The following is a 20,089-nucleotide window of genomic DNA, read 5'->3' as shown; positions in this document are numbered from 1 at the left end:
TTCTGCCCACAGGCCTCTTTTGTTTGGCCAGCATATTGTTTTAGTTGAATTTGAATGCCCTTGGGCAAGGAAGAGCTCTACAATTTTCAAGCTGTTCACCCGATTCTACCTTCCATTTTAAATTGTCAGGACCCAATTCAAGCCTTAATGTCATCTGCTTGGAGTCTGTAAGCCTTTGACTCCTGGACCAATGGCCTCTACACCCTAATTACACACGACTCCATTGACATTCTTGTCCCTTTCTGCCCCCCACATTTCTTTATGAACCCAGGGTCTGCTAGAACCCTGGCCTCATATCCAACAAGAAGCCAATAGTACAGGACTGCTGTCTTCTCCTCTTGTCAGTATATCTAAGGGTTATTTTGAGTATTTTTAGAATAAGCACTCAAGATGTGAGACCCTTAGGAAAAAAAAAAAAAGACATCTACAAAAATACCTCGTATTATTCAGAAGGATTCAAACCATATGTTTCTGCTTCTTTTACTGATTCTTTTACAAGTAAACCATTAAAATGCACTCCTCTAAGAGCTGTTTGATGTCCCAAGGGCTCCCAAACATTTTACAAGCTGTTTTTCTTAGAACCAAAGGATACGTTCAATCTACCTAAAAGATGTGGAAGGCACCCAAATCTGAAGGATTCTTTCACAGCCTTTGAATTGGATACAATAAATTGCCTGCCTCTAACTCTCCATGATGGATGAAATTTGTAACTGTCCTTGTGAAACCACTCATTGGGTTTCTGGGAGTATTAGAAAGAATGTCCGTGGAGGGAGCCAAGACCTTAGGAAAATTGTGATGTTTGTAAACGCGGCTTCTCTGACGCCGGGTCCCTTTCTCTCAGCTGGAACAGCAGAAAACAATTGAAGGCCAACATTCATAACCAGCTCATCTCCAGGATCTCCCTCTCATATTTGCTTTTCAAGTTTTGTTTGACAAGCAAGTGACGTTTCTTTTTCTGTTCTAACCAGCAGATGATAATCATCTCACCTCCCTCAGTGGATCTGAGTCCAGCAGAAAGCAAAGTCCTGTTACATCTTCATCACCCTGTCCTATCTTGTTGAGACTCAGTTCATAACTTTCCCTTGGCTCGTGGAAAGAACCTTATTATTAACCCTTCTCCACTCTCTGGGGCTTTTAACAGACATGTTTCCCTCTCAAGGTATTAATTTTTATTCTGACTAAAAAAATACAATAGTAACTTAAACATCTCACTTTGTCCAGAAGTTCAGTCTTTGAAAATCCCCCATGAATTCTCTTTTTTTTCATATATTCTATTGAAGTGTAATTGATATATAACATTTTATTAGTTTCAGGTGCACAACATAATGGTTCGATATTTGTATTTATTGCAAAATGGTCACCACAGTAAGTCTAGTTAACATCTATCCCCACACATGGTTACAAATTTTTTTTCTTGTGATAAGAACTTTTAAGACCTACTCTTTTAGTAACTTTCAAATATGCAGCACAGTATTATTAGATGTAGTCCCCACGCTGGACAAGACATCCCCATGACTTATTTGTTTTATAACAGAAATCCATGAATTCTCTAAGTCTTACATATTATTCTTACAATAGCTCTGGGACAACCTTCTCAGCATCCCGTCATCCAGAGAAGATAAGTGACGCTCCAGGGGAAAATAAGGACAAAGAGGAGACTCAGGTTCCTTGGTTAAAAATTATTGCACCTCTACTTTGGGGTCTCTAAGCATAAAATACTTAATGGAGCTCCACAGTGAAATGACCCTATGAATATCTGTGATTGAATCAGTAAATGAATGAGCGAATTTCTAGCACTAAGGAAGCCACGGTGGGGTGAGGGCTACCTGAGAGGTGGGCAACTAACTAGCCTAATTTTAAGGTTAGCCCAATGGGGGAATTAGCCTTTCTGGTGAGTTGATGAGAACCTATAAGACTGAAGGGATACAAGTAAGGCTGAGCAGGTTCATTCTACTTTAAGAAAATACAAACTAGTCAAATTAAGAGACTTCTAGAACTGCTTAATTGTGTACAGCAAAAAATAGCCTTGGACACCTGGTTCTTTTCACAGTGGAAGAGCTGTTTAGACAAAAGCCAGCGCTTGGCCATAATTACTGGTTATCCAATACTTTGCAAAAGGCCTCGATGTTTGTAGTGCCAGGGTGATTTAATGTGAAATATAGCTTCGGTCATGCTTTGGTACAGATGACAAAGAACACGGGTGCTCTTTCTGGCTCCAGCCACACTCCCACCCTCCTCCACGCCCAGAGCACAGAAAGAGGGTGACTTAGTGAACTGGGAAGTTCCAGGTCCTTGAAGATCTAGGAATGTGTCCTTCTGAGCCCAGTGACGAACATTCACACAGAGCAGCACTGAGCCCTTTTACAAAAGGTCCACCAGCTTCAGCTTCAGCTTAATAGTCATTCATCCAGTCTAATGTCTCTTGACAAAGAAGGAGAAGCATTGCAGGAGGTGAGGAGTCCTGCTTTCTGTCTGTCATCCATCAAAATCACCCTCTTCACCTCCAGCTACAGGCTCATACTTTCCTTGAAATTCTTATGCAAAATGTCTCTTTAAAAAAAAAAATAGAAAGGACTGGTTGACAGCCTTACCGTGGTGATCACTGCCTCAGATGATCAGAAGTTCGATACTGCCCGAGCCACCCCACATCATGGTCAGCATCTCATGTAAGGGAGTCTCAGAAGCTCTTTCTCTGTCCACGGCCTCAGCCCTGAGTTCCCAGCCTCCTTCATCTGGTACCAGGCTTTCATCCAGTTCTCTTACTTCTCATACCATCCAGTCTTATCACAGTTTTCTTGTGAAGGACTTAGTTCTACCTTCTTACCTAACACCCTCCCAGTACATACACACACACACACACACACACACACACACACACACACACAGAGGCTTCTCTGGATCCATCCTTTATATATGTCCATAATTATCCATAATGTATTATTATGGTGATGCTTGCTGCTCAGAGAAGGCTCTCGCTAGTTCCTCTGGGCATCAGATGTGAACCTTGGCCAAGGCATCTTTCTCCCAGGTGGTACTCCTGCGTGCGGGTCCCCAGGCGATGGCTGGTCCCTAAACATCCCAAGCATTGTGTGTTACTCACAAACACAGGTTTCGGAACCTGAGAAGCTTGTGTCCCAGTCATGCCAGCACTGCATCGTGCCTATGAGAATAGAACAACTTCTCAGTCCTCTGCCCCAACTTTGGTTTAAATCAAAGACAACTTACTTATTCAAAGTGTTGTTGAAAAGATTAAATGAAGTTATCCTTGCCAGGACCTGACACTTTTGTCCTGCCTTTTTCCTTCTGTGCAGTCTCAGCCTCCTGTACCCTCAGTCACTGTGCCACTGCTCAGGGGCAGCCCTTTGTGGTTTCTCTTCTCGCTCTGTGGTCTTGTCCTGAGTGATGCCATCCAGCCCCACAGCAACGCTTCCCACCCACAATCAGGTGATGCACAGATGTGTACCTCCAGTCAGGCCCCTTCTCTGAGCTCTGGATGTGGATATCGCATCATCACCTTGATGTCTCTTCCTAGGTGACCCAGGAGCTGTCAAATCAATATTTCCATGAAGGCAGCCTCCCCGACTCCTGCCAATCAGTGTTCTCTCTCTCCGTGAATGTCAGCACCACCCACCCACCTCTGCGAGGCACAGCCCTCCTCCTATCACGTGCTTTGCTCACTGCCTCTCCCCACACAGCCATCACCAACGATTGTCACCTACCTGCAATAGCAATGGGGATCTTGGGGCTATAAAGTAGCGTCCATCTCCCTACACTTTTATCGATTTATTGATTCACTTCATCCACTCATTCTTTTGAAAAATATTTATCGAGTGCCTACTAGTACACCATTGATTTTTTGTGACCTTGATTTTTAATAGTTTTAAACACTTAATTGAAACATAGATTATATTTAGATAGCATTTCATAGTCTCCAAAAGGCTTTCTCATTTCTCATAACGACACAGTGGAGTAGGAAAACAGAGATCAATAGACCCATTTTTCATATGAGCCAGCAGAATCCAACTTACTCAGAGATACCCCACAAATTCCCATTGGGGATAGGATGGAACCTAGATGGCAGGTCTCACATTCACTGTACTTTCAACTTCACTCTGCTCCCTCCACCAACTCACCAGGTGGCAAAGTTAATTGATTCTCCCTCAGAACCTTGGCCAGTGGTTCTCAAATATGGCAGACATCAGAATCACGGAGGTCTTTTAAAGTGCAGAGTGTTGGGCCTGCCTGCAGAATTTCTGACCCAGCAGGTCTAGTGAGCCTGAGAAGCCACATGTCTAACAAGTTCCCAATGAGCCTGATACTGCTGGTCTAGGGACCACACCTTGAAAACCACTGATGTGGGCTAATCCTTTCACCTGTGCTCTTACCCCCATTTCTTTTTACCTTCTTGGAGGAGAACCTTGACCCTACCTATGTTTTCTCCCTTGATGCCCCTTTGAGAAGAGACAGCTACCTTCCATATAAGGTATAAGGACCATCATTTGTGTCCTTGACGTTGACAAGAAGGTATACAATGGTACCCACACGGAGGCTGCTTAGTTCTCAAGCTTCTGCCAGCTGACTAAAGAGATTTGCCATGTGGGTGCTTGTCAGACCCCACTGTTAGAATCTCACTACCTCTCAGAATTTTTCAAAATATGGCTGAGGAAGGTAAAGTTTATGGAGAATTTAGAGACTCTGGCCCATCCATTCCTCCAGATACCCCCAAAGACTAATTCCTAGATTGAGCCAAACCAGCTGAGAGCTCCCACCTGGCCCCATGGTATGTCCTCCTCTGCACAAGGCCTTGAGAGACACTGGTTTAGTGACCTGCGCATTGGGCTGGGCCACCACGCACACCTGGGACCCTACAGGAAACGGCCTCTGAGAGCACACTGGGAGCTGCTGTGAGCGGCAGCCTCATCGCTGGTACCAGCAGGAAAGTCTCTCCTGATTTGTACCCAGCATCATCGTGCTTTCCCTGAACAGATGGCTTGGCTTTGCCTCATGGACACTGCAGCTCTTAGAACTAGTTGTGATTGTCTCTTCTCTTTGGCCACTAGGGGACTTGACACCAGCTCTTTGACCCTCCTTGGAGGCCTATGGGCCACCCACCTGTCTATTTCCACCTTGTTTCATTATCACATTTATTTGGAATGTGTGGGTTTTTTTTTTATATATATATAAATTTATTTTATTTTTGGCTGCATCGGATCTTCTGTGTGGGGTTTTGCTATGTTATATGACAGCATTTGACCCTTCCTGACGCATGACAGGTACTGGAAGAGAGGTGGAACTGTGGACAGACAGCTGAATATGCAGAGAGATGAAGGCACTGGAAGGCTCACTGCTGGTCAGTGGCAGACACTCTCCCCACCATGCCAGATGCCGCTCTGCACAGAGACGATGAGAGTAAATGTCTAGACTACAGCCTAGAGGGCAGACCATCTGATTTTGTTTCAGACCTTCAAGATGTCCTGTCGGAAGGGGTTTTCAAATGTTACAGACACCAGATATGCCAATTTTTTCTTGCTAAATTAGCTTAAAAAACTAATGAATTCATAAATAAACCCAAAACTGGCTCTGAGCTTTGCGAACTAATATCTTCTGATAGCATTGTAATTGGTACCATCTTTTCCCAGAGAAATTTTCCAAAATATATTAAAGTAAATACAAAGGTTTGTACTGTCCTTAATATCTAACATAAATATGAAAAATAATATTCATATGCTGTTCATCATAGCAGTATTTCTCATTACATGATGAAAAGGCTAATAATGACACAGGCGATATGAAATATTAGGGAGTAATCAAGTATTGGTCAACAAAACTATAGAGCAACATGAAAATATAATTTAATATTAAGTAAAATCAAAGACATAAAACTAATTGTTGGACATAAGAATAATTATGATAAGAAATATTCCTGGAAGAAATGATGACAGTGTATATAGTAATGGGATTTTAAATGATACTTTCATCTTGCTTCTATTTTCCGAAACATTTTATTATGTGGTCATATTATTTCACTTTAGTAAAGTACATTAAATAAAATTTTAAGTGTTACCACTGATAGTAGAAACTCAAGTTGTTCAAGAGCATATACAGGCAGCCCACAGGCCTTGGCTCAGGGCACATGCAGAGATGCCAGAGACAGACAGAAGTAAACAAAAGCACAGACCATGGCTCTTGTATGGGCAGCAGCTGCCAGGCCCACAGGAGGGTCAGGGGAAATGAATGCCCAGTATGCCAGAATCTCCAAGTGTCCGTGGGTCAAATTCCACACACCATCTGTTGGTCCAAAGCTTTTATTGTCAGACCATAACCTCGTAGAACACTTGGCCCTGCCCACTAGGCTGTGGTCTAGACACTTGCTGGCTGGACTGTTCCACTGAACACAGAAACTAGCCCACAATTGCAGCTGAATCACATATTTGAATGTGGAGTAGAATTTGTCTCATTTCGGGTGGCTTTGATTTTCCGAATCTTGGGAAGATAAATATGACTGAATAAGAAGCATCATCTGTGCGATGGTCACAGAGAGTCGTTAAACAGCCATCCCAGCCTTCAGAACCACGTCCAGGGAGGTGGGCAGTGGGCTGGGGCCTCCTCTTTCCCTCTTAGCTCTCCTTCTGCAAGTGATACTTTGAGACCAAGTGATCCTGGGAAGACCATACATTACACGGAACATGGACATCTTTAGGTTCTCAATGACGTTCATGGACTCCTCCCTTTGAATATTTTCTCCTACTTCTCACCAGTGGGGTAGCCTCTGATATGTTCTGTTTTAAAGGGAAGCTCTCTGATCCGTGGAAAACTCAAAGTTGTGAATTGGCGCTCCTCGACCATCCTGAGTGGACTGGATGCTGCAGAATCTCCTGGACCCAGCAAAATCCATCGATGTAAAGCAAATCAGAGAGCCAAGAGCAAATCAAGATGCCACGTCTGATGAGCATCATGGGCTTGGGAGCTCTAGGAAGCCCAAGTCAAAGATGAACTCCTAGCAGCAGCTGCATTTTCCAAGAGGAACCCCCTCCCCTGAAATGAGAGAACAGTTGGAAGCTCAGTCAGTCAATATGGGCCTGGTACTGACCTGAGAAGGAATGGAGAGAATATATTCACCATGACTTTCTTAGCCACATCCAGGCTCCATGAACTTATTTCACTCAATGTTTACTCAGGTCCTTTGCAACCAGAGGTTAATGCTCTGAGTTAGGGATTCTGAAAGCAAAATATCACAAGTTTCTGCCATCTCATTCTCATCATCCCTATGCTCCTCAGAGCTCCATCCCCAGAAGTCAGGCATCAGCAACCCACATTGCCAGTAAAGTGGTTAATACTTAAACCAGGTCAAAGGATGGATATCGTCCCTGATTTTAAAGACCTGCAGGATTCCGTCTTACATCCTGCCTGCTTGCCCCCAGGTCCCTACATCCCCAACCAAACCATGCAGCTCTTAATGAGAAACCTCTGGGCAGGGGAACTCTATTTGTGTTTTAACTCTCAATTTTCATGAAGGAAAGAGACTTTCCCCATTGTCCCTAGTGAAGTCACACAAACCCTCTTGCCTTTTTTCTAAATTCCATCTTTTCAGCATCTTCATCATCTCTGGGACCATTCCCAAGAAGGCCTCTGGCTTCTCTAAATCTCTCCTAAAAGCCTTCCTTTTGTACCAAATGAAAGCAAGCTGACACATTCCTTGGACCCAGAAGTCTCTAGCTTTGCGTGGCCTGCAATTTTTCAAGAATGAAATAAAAAAAATTAAAGAAAAACATGTCTTTGAGGAATGAGTCAGCGGCATTAAAGTAACTCCCTGTGCAGGGGATTGTCTCCACAGGCTTGATACCTCGGCCCTGCTCTAGACATTCCCCATACTGGGGAAAGGTCTGAAATGTTAATGCCTTGGGACCCTGCCACAGTTTACAAAAAGCACCTTCGCCTTCAAAAGCTTCTGTGTTAAGCAGAGGTGATTAAAACCAGGTCCTTGCCAAGGGCGTTCTTTCACAGTTCTGAACAAGCAAGGAAAAGCAGAGATGATTATCTGGCCAGCTCCGCAGAGATTTGCTCCTTTCTGTAAAAATACACATGCTGACAAAACAACAGCCATAGATTTACAATTTGTCTGTTTTGATCACCTTTCATCACAGGAAAACCTGGCTTGTATACTCCATTAGAGGGGCTGCTGTGGGGATTGTCACGGGAGACAAGGCCCAGCCTGGGACCCGGACCAGAGATCAAGCTCGGTTATCACCTGGAACATCACCCTTGAGATTCATCTGGAATGTTCTAGCACCCCTGGGGCAGAAAGGCCCTCTATTCTCTGTGTTCCTGAAACCCCGTGATTGACTCTTTGGCAACTTTTTGTGGGGTGTGTGGTGATGTGTGCATCTGTCCACCTCATCCAATAGCTCATGAGTTCCTTGTATTTCAGTGGGAGTCCATTAAGCCTTTCCTGAATTGTTAAGGGCTTCTCCCTGGAACACCAGGAGAGCCTCTCTTTCTTTTAAAGAGACATAAAATGGGAAGAATCGGTACCTTCATTTTCATCCAGACAAAGCAGTGCTCATCCAGGCTACTGACAAGACAGTCTAAGGCAGACCTCAAAGATGTTGCGGGTTCATTTCCAGAAAACAACAATACAGCAAATATCACAATAAAAAAAAATCACAAGAATTTTTTTGTCCCTCAGTAACATAAAGTTATGTTTATACTGTACTGTAGTCTATTAAGTGTGCAATAGGATTATGTCTTTTAAAAAGTGTATGTACCTCAGTTAAAATATACTTTATTGTTAAAATAAACAATCATCTGAGCCCTTAGCAAGTCGTAATCTTCTTGCAATAGTAACATCAACGATCACTGGTCACAGATCACCAAAACAAGTATGATAATAGTGAAAAAGTTTGAAATATTGCGAGAATTACCAAAATGTGACAGAGACACGAAGTGAGCAAATGCTGTTGGAAAAAAATGGTGTCGATAGACTTGTTTGACGCAGGGTTGTCACAAAACTTCAATTTGTAAAAATCCTTAATATGTGTGAAGCACAGTAAAGCAAAGCACAGTAAAACAAGGTCTGCCTTTAATTGTAAGACAGATCCAAAGGCACTTCTCTTCATAGGCAGAGTTCAACTAAAAAAGTCGCAGTTCATGGATACGGAAGATGCACGAACGCCAGAGAAGTGAGAGGATGCTCTCGCCCAGCACATTTGGCCATTCCGTAGCACCCACCCTCTTTCTCAGAGAGGCCTTAGGAAAGGATGCTCTCCACCATATTAGAAATCCAAACCACGTAATTTAAAACAATGAGGTGTTATTTGCAATCTATAAAATTAACAAAGTTTTTAAAAGTAATAACAATTTTCATAAGGCCAAGTTCTAATGGATACTCTCTTGTACTACTTTGTGTGTGTGTGATAGGAGGGGGTGAGGTGTATTGATATACATTTTCCAAAAATCAGAATATATTGAAGGATCTTAGTCAGAGGTATAAACAAAGATTCGTGTTTTACCATGTCCACTGAAGCTTTGTTTTAAAACAAGAAATTGAAAACAAACAGCTGTGCAATAAAAGTGGTGATGTATTATTATAAGCTAAGCTATGCAGAATTAACAAGGAAATGTTGAAATTTCAATGGTTGGACACAACATAGGTTTATTTCTTACTCGAAGTCTGATGTATGTTGAGCATCTCCAGGCAGCTTTCCCCCAAGCAGAGACCCTTGGATCCAGGCTGCTTCCATCTGCCATCTGCCATCTGCCATCCACTGTCACTGAGGAGGGGAAAGAAAAGCCTGGAGAGCGTACTTTTAATGGCTGCATGGTGCTCCCTCATCCGAACAGGCACTGTTTCACTAAGCCATTTGTGGCAGAGTCATGTCATGGGTTCTCCACAACATTTCCTCTCCCTGAGCATTTGGGCAATGTGTGTTGCCAGATCTCCTCTGCAGTTTGATTGGACCAACAGGTTGAACTCTGAACAATGGGATGTGGGCAGAAGTGAGGATGGTACTTTGTGCCTGGGACAGCTCTCCAGGCTTATCTATCTTTGGCCAGTTGTACCGTGAATTTCACGGGTTTTTTTGTTTGTTCGTTTGTTTGTTTTTTGCGATACGCGGGCCTCTCACCGTTGTGGCCTCTCCCGTTGCGGAGCCCAGGCTCCGGACGCGCAGGCTCAGCGGCCATGGCTCACGGGCCCAGCTGCTCTGCGGCATGTGGGATCTTCCCGGACCGGGGCACGAAACTGTGTCCCCTGCATTGGCAGCCGGACTCTCAACCACTGCGCCACCAGGGAAGCCCGAATTTCACGTTTTTAAAATGAGTTTCCTCTTGCTCACCAAACTCTCAGAGTCATTGTTTGCTCCCCTGTTTCACACCCACAGGCTCCCTCGGCATAGGCTCTCACGTTTATTTCCAAAATACGTCCAGCATCTGACCACTTGTCATCACCTTGACCCTGGTCCAGACACCACCATCTCTGCCTGGATCTCTGCAGTAGCCTCCCCTGCCCTTGGCCCCCTACACTCTAACTCCACACAGCGACCAGAGTGAACTCGTTAAAACGAAAAGCTGGTTATGTCACTCCTCATTCAAAAGCCTTCAATGGCTCCTCATTAGACGCAGAATGAGAGTCAAAGCCATTACAGTTTCTTTCTTTTATTGAAGTATGGTATTGTACAATATTATATAAGTTACAGGTGTACAACATACTGATTCACAATTTTTAAAGGTTATATTCTATTTATAGTTATTATAAAATATTGGCTATATTCCCTGTGCTGTACAATATATCCTCCTAGCTCATTACAGTTTCTGATAAGGTCTTCGTGGCTAGCCTTCCCCTGCCTCTCCACCCCGAGCCCCTGTCCCATTATCTCTCTTCCTCACTTCCTACCGCTCTGCTTCTTGCCCACTTTGCACCTCTCACAATGGTCTCCTCCTGACATCCCAGGAGTGCTCCCAGCGCGGGGAGGTGATGCTTGCTGCATGCCCTGCCAGGGACACTTTCTGCCCAGCCCTCCATAGGACTTCCTCCTCACTTCCTTCAGTACTTTGTTTAAATGCCACCTTCACCATGAGGACTTCTCTGAGCCAACTGCTTAAAATTGCAGATCTTCCTCCATGTCTCCTTTCCCTGACTTAATTTTCTGCATAACACATATCACCACTTGGCATATTTTACATTTCCCTCATTTTTTCTTTATACTATGTCTCCCCAAACGAGAATGAAGGTTTCATGGGGAAAGGAGTTGGGTCTGTGTTGTTCACTGCTGTATTTCCAAACAAAAAGAGATAGAAGGAAGGGGTAGGGAGAAGAAATAAGTACATTTTCCACACGGTGTGCTTAATCACTGAATGAGGACACATAACATGGTTCAAAGGATAATGCTCTGGTCATGGACAAAGCACAGTATGAGACAGCTCAGAAGAGACGAATCAGGCAGAGGGAAAATGGCATTTTTCTTGATGTGAAACTTGCCTTGTTTACATCCCTCCATATGAGCATCCCACTCACAGCTCTGTGATCAGCCAGATAGCACCAAAAGGCCAGTGAGTTACTGGGTGTGGAGAAAAGCACTTGGGCTGGGGGCCAGGAGACCCTGGGTCAGTCATAGCCATGCTTTGGGTCTGAGATTTTCCTACTGTGAAATTAGAGGGCTGATACTGTAAAACATTAAGAGTCTAAAATTCTTCAGGAACTGAATTTTATATGTATAAGTGAGATATTTCTATTTGGAAAATGGACTTCACAGAGATTAAGCAGATTCACTGCATTAAAGCACATTTTGATATTAGCATACATCTTGTGTATTAGCATACAACAGAAAGAAGATCACCATGTCAGACCAGCAGAACAGAACTTAAGAACCCTTTGTTGAGTCTGGGATACTTTTCTATATGATTTCTTAGTTAATCTTGGATTGCTGACAACAAATTCTCGAGGGGAACATCAGGGCACAGAAAGGGTAAGCAAGTGTTCAGGGTTAGAAGGGGTACACACCCAGTTAATGTCCAACTCTCTTCATCCTGACCTAACTTGAGTGAATATTGGACTTGAGAGGCATAGCATTTTTGGGAGGTCATGCTGCTTCAGAAAAAAACTTTAAAATGCCACAAGTTTTTACTTTTCTTCACCAACTGTGGCCTAAATACAAGGGTCTTTTAGAAGACAACAAGAATGACAGACAAGTGCCAGGTGGAAACAATTAACCCAATGTCCTATCAGCCCAGGTGGCTCCAGGCCCAGACACTCCATCTCCATCCACCAAACTATTATGATGGATAAAGAAGGCCAGTCCCCAAAAGACAGACATTTGAGATTCTTTGAGATTCTAGGTCATGCCCTCATGTCACCTTTTAAAAAGAACCAGCTTGAGGCCAGAGGGCCTTCTTTGAAATTATGTTCCCTGTCCAAAGTGGACTCTCCAGGCTCCTGTTGAGCTGTGACCAGTGGATTCATTTAATATGGAACAAAAGCAGGTGATGGTGGTGTGAGGTTTTAGTGCTGCCCTTGCCTTAAATGATAGGAATGGTCATCATGCCCAGAGAAGACAGCTATATTGAGATATCCCTAGAGTCAACATGGGCCACCTCCTCTGCTTCCAGCCTCCACAACTTAGCTTTCCAATGTCCGTTCAGAGAGGCATAAGAATGTGGGCCTGCTCCAAGGAACTGATTGAGAAGCCACAGCTTCTGTGTTTCTAGATGAAAACTGCCCCAGGATCTCAAAATACTCAGAGGAGCAACAGAGCTCTGCGCTTGTTAGCTGTGGAACCCTTAAGATAAGAAGCCACTTTGAGTGCAATGGAGATGCATAATAGAATATCCAAGTTAGAGAGACCAGGGCACCTGGAAGAGAAATAAAATTCTACCTGACTAGATCAACAAATTAAGGAAAGAAAAAAAATCACGACTAAGTACAAAAGTGTTAAACAAAATGGAAGAAATGAATAGCTCAGTATCTATATTTGAAATCAATGTGAATGGGCTGAATCCATATGTAAAGACATTCAGATAGTATAAAATTAAAATTGAGGGCTTCCCTGGTGGTGCAGAGTTTGAGAGTCTGCCTGACGATGCAGGGGATACGGGTTCGTGCCCCGGTCCGGGAAGATCCCACACGCCGCGGAGCGGCTAGGCCCGTGAGCCATGGCCGCTGAGCCTGGGCGTCCGGAGCCTGTGCTCCGCAACGGGAGAGGCCACAACAGTGAGAGGCCTGCATACTGCAAAAAAAAAAAAAAAAAAAAGAGCCATAAACCATCTAGAAAAAACCTAAACATTAAAAACAAAATAATTGAGGACTTCCAGTTCTACAATGACGGAGTAAATATACTTATTCCTATTCCTCTTGCTGAGTACAGCTAAAAAGCTGGACATTATAAAACAAATCAAGAAGGCTGAAAAGCAGAGAGAAAAAGACAGCCTGGCTAGGGACTTCAGAACCCAAACCATGATATGGAGGTGAGTTCCTTGGGTTTTCTTTTGGATACACATATTCTAGACTGGGTGCTGGAGAAGACAGCGAGCTGGAAATGCCAATAGGTACAGAAACAAGGGCCCACCAAGAAAAGCTTTTTTTTTATAGCCGAAGGGCCAGAATGGGGGTAGTATCACAAGACAGAAAAGTTTTTGACAATAACCGTTTTACTCCAGCCAGACACCACAGAAAAAACTGCAGCCCCACCTTCCTCCCCACCAGCACAGGCAAACACTTCCACTCTCATTGGGGTGTAATAAGGCTCCCCCCAAACCCCACCAGCCCTCCTCAAGATGCTGGCAAAGTAAATTAAGTAGGGAGCCTGGAATTCCATCCTTGATAAAAAATAATGAGCTCCTTCCCACTCCCCAGAGTCAGTGGACACCACGTCAGAGCCTGGACTTTAATGCCCACCCAGCAGTAATGGGGCAGCCTTCCCACTCACGGCTGGGACAGTGTCAGAGGATGCCTGCAAAAACACAAGATCTAATGAATATCCAGAGTCTCGTAATATAATAGCTGAAGTGTCTAGGATTCAATTACATATACAGTTAAATATATATATACCTGCGTGTGTGTGTGGGGGTGTGTGTGTATATATATATATATATATATATATATATATATACACATGCTTAAAAATATACGAGAAAGTTGGTTCTATAATATTAACAGTGATTATCTTAAATAGTGGGAATTCAGGTGATGCTCACTTCTTCATAGAAAACAGAACAAGATCACTTTCTCGTTCCTGTGTCCTCTCGGCCAGGAAGAAGTGATGCCTGCAGTTGTCCCACAGGCACTTGGGAGGGCAGGGGGACGCTCTAGGGACAGGTGAACACACTTCTCTGTCAAGGCCACTTGAACAACACTGAACTTGATACTGAGAATTGTCCCTGAGAAATGACGTGTTTTATTTTCCCACATTGGGGGCCATGCCAGCGGCATTCATGCTGCACTTGCTAAATACCTCGAAGGCAGGCTGGGGTTGCAGCCAAGTCAGGCAAATGGTTGGCTGGGTGCCAGTCTCCCCAGGGGTATTCTTGGAACCTCTGGCTGAATCCTCAGAACCTGGTATCCCCTGTGGCCCAGACCAGGCAGGCAAGACTCCCCTCCCAACCGCTGTAGCAGAATAGGCCAGGGGTTATGCAGAGGCAGAGAGAAAGAAGCCAAGGATGAGGTGGTTGAGATCGGTCCTTTTTAACATTGAAAGAAAATCCAATTGTTTTCTGCAGGCCCTGAAGAAATGGGAAAAAACCCAGAGGACTTTACTGACACAATTAATACTTTACTTAAAAAGTCGATAGTCAAGCCAATGTTTCTACATCAAACCAAGCTCGATGAAATGCAAATAGCCTACAAAGAATCTTCTGATTCTTTTGAGAGACCATAGTCAATCTAGTAAGCAGACTGTCTGCACAGCAGAAATGGAACTACCCTGGAAGGGAAATGGGGACTTGGAATGTGCTGGCAGAGGACTGGGGGTCAGTTTCCTGGAGCCATAAACCACCAGGGCAATCAGAATCAGCCAGCCCCTCAGTAATTAGGAACTGGACCATCACATAGGGCAAAAATAAGACAGCACTTTTAAGAGAATATCCACCTAAAAGCCTGCATCTTGTGTTAGTATGGTGGCGATTTTTCTTCAAGGGGTGTGTATGAGTGTGTGTGTGCATGCACTATTTGTTTATACATATAACTTTTGTGACTCATTTTTTTCACTTAATAGATTTTGATCATCCTGCCTTCTGCATAGACATAGATTAACTCATCCTGCCTCAACTGCCAAGTGAATTAGGAGTTCATTGCAAGGCTGAGTCATTGGGATGGAGTTTCCTGGTTTATGGTGTAGGCCAGAGACAGCCAAGGTTCCCTGTGCCCCTGTCCACTGGGGCTCAGAGCCTGCAGGCACTTCCTCCTCCTCCACACACAGGCTGAGCAAAAGGAAGCTCGGCAGGCCATTAGCAGGGTCCCCAAAGTCTTTCCCTCTGGCGCTGCTTTCTGCATGATCCCCAGCACTCCCAGCCCTGACACTCTAAGTTGAGTGAATTACAGGCTCTCTGCAGAAGCCCATCCCTTCCCCCTCAGATATGAATCCTAAATATCTGGATATCACTGGCTCCAATGCCATCAGCCTCCTATCCTCCAAAACTTCCTTGATGTCTCAGGACTATTTATGGTATCATTTTTCAGTCTTCCAACTGCTTTGCAGACATTTTTCAATTTCTCCATTTCTAAGATAAACACAGGGACCCAACTTACTAATGTGAAACTGGAAAATGTGCATTCTCAAAGCACCATGGGAAGACAGAAGAGCTTGTTCAAGGGCTCAGACTCATGGAAGAGCATGATGTAGCCAGAGAATCTTAAGAATGTGGGTAGTGGAAAGAGCAAAGGACAGTGGGAAGGTTCATTCAATAAGCATTTATAGAGCTCCAGGTTTCTGCAAAGTGGCAGGGGACAAAGTGAAAGGGACAGCCAGGGGCCAGAAGGTATAGGGCTTTGCGAGATCCACGTGACATTTCTTCTGTGGTGTTAGGGTCTTCTGGAGTTACCATTGTCACATGATGGTCAGTGTCCCTAACCAGACCCTGTAGCACCACTGGCAGCAGGTGTCATGCTGGTCCAGCTTCACAGAGTAGGAGGGGCAGCCACAGAGCCCTTGGCCAGAAGAAAGCTCAAATAGTGCAAAGTGCCACTAAAACCCAATTTTTAAAATTTTTGAATTTAAAAAAATTTTTCTTCCAGTTTTATTGAGGTATGATTGACATACAGCACAGGATGGGTTTAAGGTGTACAGCAGAATGATTTGACTTACATACATCATGAAATGATCACAATACATTTATAGTGAACATCTATCACCTCCTATAGATACAAAAGAAAAGAAAAAGAAAAATATATATTTTCCTTGTGATGAGAACTCTTATGATTTGCTCTCTTAACAGCTCTCATATATAACATACAGCAGTATTAATTATATTAATCATGTTGTATATTATATCCCTAGTATTTATTTATCTTATAACTAGAAGTTTGTACCTTTTGACCACCTTTGTCGTTATACAGAGATATTACATTATTATTGATTGTAATCCCCACAGTGTACATTTCATCCCTGGGACTCATCAGTAAAACTCAATTTTTAAATAAAGTTATGGGATCATAAATCCAAACAGTGAGCACTTAAGAGCAAGGATATATAAAACAAGAAAGTGCTGCACTCGGCACTTTTTTGGATGGGTGAGAGTTATGGCCATTGTGATTTAGTGCCTGGGAAGGGTTATAAAGAGCCGGGGGATGGGGATTTTCCCATATGCTCTTTCAAACACACACAGACACACATTTTAACACTCTTGATTTTTCAGATGTTCCAAAATTTTAAACAAATGAGTTACTTGGATGGAGATGTGGAGTGTGCCAGTTTTCACCAGCAACCAAAAGAACCAAAAGTATGAACATGTGAGGCAGCTTCAGGACACAAACCAGGAGTCTGACCCTTGGTGGAAAGAGTGGGTCCCCCTCAGAGCCAGGTGCTGGGAGGACAGGCCTGTGAAGAAGGGTTCCCACATAGGAGCCTTGCTTCACTAATTGGACAGAACACCTGGATATGGGATTGCGAATATCCACCCTTCCTGGTCTTCCCAGACAGATCCTCCCATGTATGAGTCCAGTGCCCAGCTGTGGGGAGAAGAAGCTCTGGAAAGCCAGGAGAGCATTCTTGTTTCCCATTTAGGCTGGTCTTTGGGACATGAGGGGTGGGAGTCAGACCTGGAGGGACATGTCCTACTCTACAGTCAGTTTTAGAAGGAGCCTTCTCCAAAGGAGGGTGAGGATGGCCAGGGTTAGAGACCAAGGTCCCTGGAAGGGAAGACAAAAGGTAAATCTGGAGGCAGGTCTTGGTGGTTGCTGTGATAAGTCCCCTTGCTCCATCTTCAGACCATTCCTATTGCCACTCGCCTTCCCCAGTTGACCACTTGACAAGCTTCCATGTGACTCTGGCTTGGCCTGAGACCTACTGATTCACAGAGATCCCCAACTGGAGAAAATGCACAGGAGTAGGAGACCTAGTCAGAGGGAAGACCAGGTCAGGGATTCGCTTTTATTTTAGTCTAAACCACAGACAAGGAGATCAGAGCTTTCTCTTATTCAGGGTCCCCCATCCACAGGCTCTTCTTTTCCAGTAAAAAAAAGCTGAGCTGGGAGATATTTCAGGATTCTACAGTCATGTCTTTCACCAATACACAACTCATTCTTGTCTTGGAAATGATCAAAGGAAACCTGCTTATAAACAACACTGCCATATGACCAGAACCAGGAGAAAGATTGGGGAAGATGTGTTCTCATGCCCAGGGGTTGCTTCGCCATGCTAGGAGGGCATTTGCAGAAGAATGAACAATAGAAATATGTACTTGTCATTCATTCATCTATTTATTCTTCAATCAATAGCTATTTTCTGAGCATGTTGGGCACTGGGGGCAAGGGGGAAAGACAACAGTTAATTCACTTAACAAATATGTATTGAGTACCTATTGCACATAATAACTGCGTAAATATTGTGTGTCATCACTTGGACTCCAATCACACAAGGGGACTGTCTATGTTCCAGGGAGTAAAAATGCACCTGTATTAGGTTATGTCTATACCCCAACTTTGGTGGACCTCATACAGGTTTAGCCAACAATCATTCCTCTAAGGTTGATAAGGTTATGATGCTATGGAATAAAAAAGCAACTGCTGTGTTGTAATGGCTAGAACAGATTTGACAAGACAGGAACTTCCTGCTACAGGGAGCAAATGATGTGTTACCTGCAGCAAATGGAGAAAATGCTGTAATCTGTTCAATTACCGAAGCACAGCTCCACTTATGATGTAATTTGGAATTCTAGGTCTACTGAGTTTTATGCTCTTTATGGATTTATGCCTGCCAAAGAGATGATTTTCAACTTGAAATGTGATCAGTGTTTGACTTTGGAACTGGCATTCTAATGTAGCTTACTTAGTCCTCATGGTCATATATTAATGCTAGCTAGATTTAGAAATATGAGGGACAAATGCAATCATGTGATATTTTTAAATGCAACTCTATTTCTAAACCAGTAACCTCTGATCCTACATATTTTGCTTGGTGCCCAGGTGGGGAGCACATTTTTACTGCCATGCATGTTCCCAGCTTGTGTGTTAATAATGAGTACAAGTTTGGTATTATGCCAGCCCTGTCCTGGCAACCATTTATGGATGGACTATTTCCAGCAAAAACAATAGCTTACCAAGCAGTTTTAAGGGAAGTACCCAATTAGGAACATAAATTCACAATGGTTGATAGATCCTCAGCTTTAAGAAAAAAACTAATCATCAGTTCCAAGCTGCCTGAGAAGAAACCACTCCAGAATAAGAAATCACAACCAGGAAATGATAAGCCATTATCAAAAGCAGTCCTTGAAAATCAAAGGAAATATGAGACTAAGAAGGCTGCAAAGCAGGAAATGACAAGAACCAAGATATGGCACCTACCCCTGCCCCACAGAGCATACCAAGGAACACTGTATCTTGGTTAACATCTGGAGACCGTGAGACAGATGAAAAACTCAAGATCCTAAAGAGGCCCCGAAAGCAATTGAACCTTGAAAGAGCAAGCAGCAACTGAAACATGGCTAGAAAAACAATGACTTGGAGAAAATTTAAAAAGATACCACCCTTCTCCAGGTAGATTTGGAATTGGTTATGTTAAAGATTCAGAGAAGGCAAGTTTTAGCATAAATCAGTGGAAACACATCCTGTGTATTAAACTCTGTAGAGCGCTCTGCAGGTCGCCTGGCCACCATATACCCATACTTACTGCTCATCTATAATGCACCCATTTATCTAAGATTTGGCATATATATGAAATTAGTTAATAATGTCCACTAAATTGACTTTTCCTACCTCTCAATACATGGTATAGAAAAGAGACATGTCATATTTTAGATTTCACATATAAGTGATATCGTATGGTATTTGTCTTTCTCTTTCTGCCTTATTTCACTTAGTATGATAATCTCTAGGTCCATACATGTTGCTGCAAATGGCACTATTTCATTCTTTTTTATGGCTGAGTAATATTCCATTATATTTATATATATGGCATATGTATATATACACACACACACACACACACACACACATTCATCTGTCAATGGACATTTAGGTTTTCTTCATGTCTTGACTATTGTAAATGGTGCTGCTATGAACACTGGGGTGCAAATACCTTTTCAAATTACAGTTTTGTCTGGATATATGCCCAGGAGTGGGACTGCTGTGCTCATATGGCAACTGTACTTTCAATTTTTTGAGGAACCTCCATATGGTTTTCCATAGTAGCTGCACCATTTTACATTCCCACCAACAGAGTTGCAAGGTTCCCTTTTCTCCATACCCTCTCTAGCATTTGTTATCTGTAGACTTTTTAATCATGGCCATTCTGACCTAGCACAGGGAAATATATTCAATATCCTGTGATAAACCACAATGAAAAAGAATGTATACATAAGTATAACTGAATCACTTTGCTGTACAACAGAAATTAACACATTATAAATCAACTATACTTGAATAAAATAAATTTTAAAAAAGAAT

At 43.2% G+C, this 20,089-nt stretch overlaps 1 pseudogene across 1 annotated transcript; it reads left to right on the top strand.

The window, feature by feature from the left end:
- The first annotated feature begins 1,870 nt into the window (after window positions 1-1,870).
- On the top strand, window positions 1,871-19,234 carry LOC307058317 (eukaryotic translation initiation factor 2A-like; annotated as a pseudogene). Its single transcript has 3 exons — window positions 1,871-1,891; window positions 6,791-6,899; window positions 18,146-19,234. The product of its transcript is annotated as a eukaryotic translation initiation factor 2A-like (transcript).
- Window positions 19,235-20,089: the final 855 nt, after the last annotated feature.

Source organism: Hyperoodon ampullatus (genome assembly GCF_949752795.1).
Source record: "Hyperoodon ampullatus genome assembly, chromosome: 1".
In the NCBI taxonomy this organism is placed as follows: Eukaryota; Metazoa; Chordata; class Mammalia; order Artiodactyla; family Ziphiidae; genus Hyperoodon; species Hyperoodon ampullatus.
Note: the sequence above shows the minus strand (reverse complement) of the source record. Positions and strands in the feature narration are given on the sequence as shown.